The sequence below is a fragment of the Pteropus alecto genome, unplaced genomic scaffold (assembly GCF_000325575.1).
Source record: "Pteropus alecto unplaced genomic scaffold, ASM32557v1 scaffold24, whole genome shotgun sequence".
NCBI classification, from domain to species: Eukaryota; Metazoa; Chordata; class Mammalia; order Chiroptera; family Pteropodidae; genus Pteropus; species Pteropus alecto.
Window position 1 is genome coordinate 18,939,560 of NW_006439192.1, and position 6,689 is coordinate 18,946,248.

The 6,689-nt window shown below is 40.3% G+C and overlaps 1 protein-coding gene across 3 annotated transcripts in view; it reads left to right on the forward strand.

The window, feature by feature from the left end:
• STOX2 (storkhead box 2) overlaps positions 1-6,689 on the forward strand; it is a 201,893-nt gene that overhangs the window by 2,185 nt on the left and 193,019 nt on the right. The gene's annotated exons all lie outside the window — the stretch shown is intronic.

Genomic DNA, 6,689 nt, shown 5'->3' on the forward strand with positions numbered 1-6,689 from the left:
GAGGCTCGGCTTCGCGGCAGCTTCGGGGTCTGCGAGTCTCATCTTTTGCGCATTGCTCGGGCCGGGGCAATGCGTGCGAGCCGGAGAGAAGTCGAAAGAGAGGATTCAGGTAGCATCAGGTGGCAACGGGCTCTACCGCGGGAAGCGGCGGCAGCTGGCGGTTCAGGTGCGCGGCCGTCCCCGGACGTCCTTTCCAGGGCGGACGCGTCTGGCGCTCTGGTGCTAGTTGAGTTTTAAGGCGGCGTTTCTGTGCAAAGCAGAGCTGTAGATTTCGTTTTAAATATCCTTCCCGGAGCACTTCAGGTCATTTTGTGCGTTGAAGGAAAGAAGGGACAGGAGGAGGACAGAAGAAAGTCTGATCCTCAACAAAAGAGAAAACAGTGTAGTGGAGAAGAGGGCTCGATAGGCGCGCACTTCCAGTGGTTCTAGACTAGCTGTTTGTTATTGCCCTAATTTGTACATATTTTTCTTAATCCAGTTTGCATCTCTTTTAGAACATACTTTTTAGTTTTGTACCTTGGGCCCGGTGGCTAAACGCATATATAGTAAATAGTGTTTTATGAAACGATTTCAAGAAAGCATTCTTTCTAGTCTCAAGGTTTAGAAATTCTTTCGTGACATTTTGGGAGGAGGTCAAAAGTTCAAAAGCTAAATGACTGTAAGCCGCCTTTTTCGTTACCCACTGTTGCTATGCCGCCTTCTTTTGAAGGATTAGCTTTACCTGCTAATGTGTCTTCCTCTATGCGTATGGCAAATTTAGAGCATTTTTTATTTTGTTGTGTTTTGCCTGTTTTTGCATAGCAGAAATCTTTACAAAGCTTCTGTTGAATCGGATATACAAAAAACTAGAAAAGCTTGCATCTTTTGTGTTTTGCAACCTGTGCTGAATCTCAAAAGGTGCCTTAATTTCCTTTTTTTTTTTTTTGACTTTAACAAAAACCTTAATGACATCTCTGTAATCAAGCTGCTTTAGTAAAGGGGCCAAGATAAATGCCTCTGAGACTTGATCTGCTTTTGTACTGTGGGACTACAACACATGAGGAAGTAAGAAAATATTTAGTCATTGCTATGCACTGTGTAGATTGCATTTTAATAGTTTTCTTTTAAACTCGACTTCATGCTTATTTTTTACTTTTAATTTTGGCAAATTTCAAACAAATATAAAAGTAGTATAATACAACAATATATTGAACTCCCATGTACCCATTCTCCATTTTCAAAATTTATCAGCACATGGCCAATCTTATCTTATTTATACCCTTGTTTCCCCTCTACCATTTTGAAATTCTAGACGTGCTATCGATATCATTTGATTTGTAAATATTTCAGTTGTTCATATATATTTTTTCATTTTAGCAGAATTGGTAAACTCGTAAGCATTGGTGACCTGTCATATTAACCAAAAAGAAATATTTTGGCAATCTTAAAGATTCCAAATTGCTGTAGTTGATTGACTGTTGCCCTGATCTGGTTAGATAGCCTAAGGTCTCAAGAGGACCAGCAGCTTGTGGGTGTGGCAGCTGCATTGCCCAGCTCAGCCATGGTAGGAAGCAAAGGGAGTACCCACTAAAGTGGAGGCATCAGACGGAGGAGAAGGGGTGATGCCTGCTGGGATCCAAGTGGTAACTTTCTTTCGAACTGCCTTGGGGGTTCAGACTACCAGAATTCTAATTTGGCTTCATTAATAATGGTCAAAGTCTGAATTGTTTGAGAGAGTTTATCTACCATAAAAATTTTCTAGGAGAACTTCAGTGTCTGCTGCAAGCCTTCCTAATTCTTTCTTGCAAGATCTTTTAATGAGCTTTGAAATTCCAAAGTCTGGGAGCCACTGATGACTGGCTCACAACCTTTTATTCTGAGCCACAAATGATGTGTTGACAAGTTCATATGCTCCAAAAAAAAAAAAGCTCACAAAAAACCAAAAACGCACAATGGTATGTATATTCAGAGTGCTGTAACTCTGAAAAGTGAGTGGTATTATCATAGGAGTACACTTGACTCTGTCTAATTTATATACGAAAGCAGGAATCACTATCTTTGTTACTTTATTATTAGTAATACATTTCTTACAGCATACCTTTCCACTGATCCCTTAGGCTATTACTACCTATACTACTATCAGGTGCTTTTGTGTTATTTTGTGATTTTGGCCCATTATTTCATGAGTGAGAAACAGGCAGAAAACCAGACACATAGATAAGCATTCCAGAAGGCATTGTATTCCCACTTGTTGAACTCGAATTAAAGTCATCAGTCACCAGTCATCTTCTTAAAATAACTGGTAGGCAGATGCCAGTTTAAATTTTATTCTTACGGTAAGTAAGTATTCACAAAATTTGATTCTTTTCGAGGTGGTTTCTTGGAGCCCATCTTAGAGAGTGGCAATAAAATTGTTCCGTTAGATCCTCGCAGTGAAGGAGGAAGAGGAATGCCTTTGAGTTCTTTTCTCCTGGGGGTGTGCTTCAGCATAGCCCGCAGAGGAGAAGAGGCGTGGAGGAGGTCTGTGCTGGGCCCTTTTCTGTCTGTGCTGCAGTACAGTGGGGGCAAGCCTACCCTCCCACAGCAGGATTAATAAGAGTTTTTGTTTTGGTATTTTGTTTTGTAACTTGAAATATTTATATTGACGTTGCAGGTATTTTGGTGACTGTAATTCCAAAAGAAGGTGGTTGGAACCAACTGTAAAGTTTCAGGTGGGGGTTGGACAATGAGATGATTCCTGGATTCAACAAGAAGCAGGGACTTAAGCGACTCAAAAAGGAAATGGAGTTTTGATTTGGAATATGCAAATCCACTACTTTGGATTTCCAGGACTCTCAAAAGGGATGTGTGTGTGTCTAGGGAACTAGTAATGGTTTAAAGTTGCGCTGTCTATTTTGAGTAAATATATTAAGTTAAATCCCATACATGTGTATTGAATGTCTACTAGTGCCAGTCTCTGTGTCGCGCTCCTGAGATTATAAAGACTGATGAGGCATGCAGTCTCTTTTGGGATACCTACACAAGAACTGAGAGGGTGCTAAGTGCTTTGGGGACAGTGAGCAAGAAACAGTTACTTCTGCCTTGTGAGCTGGTAGAGAGGTTCCTGGACATGAGGCTTGAGCTAGGCCTCGTGCAGATGTGGGTACGAGCCGTTCATTCAGAGCAGGAGAGCTTTCATGCCCGGGTTAGAGCATGAGCAAAGTCACAGGGAAGGGGTGTTCATGACATGTTTGGGAATTGGCTGGTTTGGGTATGTCGGGGAGAGCGGTGTGGTAAGACGATGAAAGGGGAGGCTAGGGCCAGATGGAAGATGAGCGACATGATTTGATCTTTGGTATAATGAGAATTCTGGGACCAGCGAGGGCGATGGATGCGACAGAGCAGGAATTAGACGCAGGCATACCGGCTAAAAGTCTATGGAAACAGTTGTGAGAAGAGATGACAAGTGCTATATGAAAGCATTTGCTCTCTCGTGACCATGGGTACATCCTGCCATAAAGGGTTATTACTTCAAGGAAGATTCCATTGCATCCAGGTTGAACCGTAGGCCTCTGTGTGAGCCCAGGCGCTCCTCCCTCCTGAGGCTTACGGGGCTTCAAGACCATCAGCCTTAGACTGCAGTCAGTCTACATGAGTTCCCCTAACTCAGATCTCAGAAAGCGTGGGTTCGTGTGTCTGTCCCCTCCAGTGGCTCTTTATCCTTTTCCAGTTTATCCTTCGATGTTTAAATATTCAGGACAAAATATGCTTTTTTAGACTTGAAATCAGAACTTATGTTTTATATTACGAAATTGCTTAGAACGTATGGGCATCGAGACTTTATTCTATTCCAATATCTTTATTGTTTTCCTCAAAAAGAGTTGTTTGCTTAAAGTGGTTTCTCAAAGTAGTAAACTTTTAAGATGGAGTTGTTTATTTAAAAAAATGTGTACTCCAAAATATTTTGTATGCACTCCCCAAACAGTTGATTTAGTTAACTTAAAATTGAATGATGTTCTTAGACTAATGTCTGGAATTGCTAAACGAGAGTTATAAAGGCAAGTAGATGGGGTAAAAGGGGTCAAATATGGGGTGACAGAAAGAAATCTAACTACGGGCGGTGAACGCACAATGCAATATATATATGCCTTAGTGTTAAATTGTACGCCTGAAACTTACTGGATTTTGTTAACCAATGTCACCATAATAAAAATAAATTAATTAATATTTTTAAAAAGCTTTAGAGTTAAAGATATTGATTTATTAAACAACTGGAACATCTACCATTTTCTGGAATTTGTTCTGGGACCTGGAGTGGAGAACAAGTCAGACAGTCTTTGTGCTTTTGAAGGTTACAGTCTAGTGGGGCAACAGACATTTCAAAAATTAAAGAAATAAGAATATTAAATAGTTATAAGTGCTATAAAAATTAAGCAGGTTATAGAATAGAGAGTCGTGGGGAAAAACGAGATCATAGCTAACTTTTACTGATCATTTGCTATTTTCAAAGTGCTTTATTTTTATTAACTCATCTTTAAGATACCTATACTATTTAGGTGTCATTACTTTACCCGTTTTACAAATGAAGAAATTAAAGGAACGGGTGGACAAGTACTTCTCCAAGGACATCTAGTTAGTAAATGATAGAGCTGGTATCTGGACTCGGGCAGTGAGGTGGTAGAGTCAGTGCCTTGAGTGATTGCTCAATAATAGCTGGTTTCAAGTAGCACTTGACTGATGTTCAGTCGGCCAGCAATGACCAAGGAGAGATGGAAATCAGCTTGACTCCTCGGAGGAACGGAAAGGAAAGTCAGGGGCCTGGGGCTTGTTGAGCCAGCAGAAGAGTGGAAGGTGTGACAGGGGCTGAGGTTAGAGGGCTGACCGACTGACTACAGGTCATGTGGGGCCTCGTGGGATTTTATTCTGTGACAAGGCATCGAGTATCCAAAAAATATAGGGCACTGGGTTGATGTCTGTAGTATATCCAGAAAAGTTTCAGACATGGGTCTCACTTTTAGAGAAGCTTACTTTTCATATTAAAATCTCAGAGTTAAATCTAAACAGTCAATAATGATGCATTTCAAATTTTATTAATTTCTAGCTAGTCGTAAAAATATTTTTACGAATTACCTCACTCTGGCTCAAAGATATTTCCAGTAAAGGTATGTCAGTTTCATTGTAGAAAAGCATTTAGAATGAACTTCTGAGATTCAAGGCCTTGCTGTGATATCTGAGAGGCTCTGCAAAGATTTATAAATTTCACCTCTCATGGCTTATTTCTGATCTTGAGCATGTTTGTTTCCCTCTCATATTAAGAAGTAAATTTACCGGTTATCACCAAATTCTTTTTTAAGGAGCATAAGACTGAAAGGATGTCTGTCCGTGTCTCTTGTGCTGGAGTGAAAGTACTGGGGTGCTTTTAGTCCTGAGGTCAATCACATATTTTGGGGTAAAAAACTCAGAGAGGTTTGTTATATACAAACTACTTGCTACAAATAATTTTAAACATTTTATTCTGCTTAAAATATTTCACATAATGATGTGAAATAGAATTTTCAGTATATGAGGTGGGCTTTAACATAGTCATTTGAAGCTTGGAGGATGTTCTTGAGTCACTATGCTGCTCAGTTTATACATTTGTGAAATAAGTTTTGAATTCTTCCATTCCGTTAATAGTTGTACACGTAATATAATTGCAGACACTTCCTAATTGAGGAGAACTTAGTTATCTGATTTACAGTTTATCTCAATGAGGAGGTTAAATGGATTATTGATAAGGTATAAGCTGTGAATATAAATATATATATGTCTTTAAGAAGGTCGTATACAAAGATCTTTTTAACAAACTTCATCACACTGGTGTCAGAGGATGTTTAAAGTAGTTCTTGATATTCTGATATCAGTCAAACTCTTTTGATAAAAGACAGTGATTTGGGACACTGTTAAAGAGCAGAACGCTCATAGGAGGGCAGATCCAGCAAATGACAAGTCCATAGGATGGTGTGGACATCACACGGAGCAGACGTCAGGTTTTAGGATGTCCTTGTGATATTAACAATATGAAAACATACCTCTGTGTTGTTGATTTTACCCTTGAGCCTCAAAGAAACGCAACAAAATTCCTCTATTTTCTCAATTTCTTAGGAAAGCCATACATTATAATTTTCTAAAATGAGAGCCCGTCTCTCGATATAAAATAACTTGTCTCTGAAACTAGGATGCCCCCTCCCTGCTCCCAAATGCTGAACACGTGGGCCCATATAAAGTCCCTCAGTCTGCATGGATGTGAGCCGATTAGTAATATGTCCAGAATAACCCCATTCTCATGAATCTGGGGGTATCTGCAAGTCCCTAAAGTCTTACCAATGTCTTTAAGGGGTGGAATCCAGTCTGGCGAGATTCCATCTTTCTACTACCTCAGATTGCTGCAGCCTTTGTCTTCGCGTGAACCAGGGCGCTGAGAGGATGCTGGCTCAGAGGATGGCTACGAATGCATTGGTCCTCTGTTTACTTCCTGGGGAACTTTGCTCTATCTTAGCATTTTCCTTCTGTCGCTGCCACCCTTCCTCCAGTATTATGTCAGACATCTTCTTCCCTCCTTCCCCCTACTTTACCTCCAGGGTTTGGGCAATTTTTCCTTTGAAATTTTTGCAACAAAGATTATGATTATATCTCTGCCTTTGTACTTCTAAGTAGTCCCTCTTCCGCCCCCCCCCACCCCCCCGCCGAGT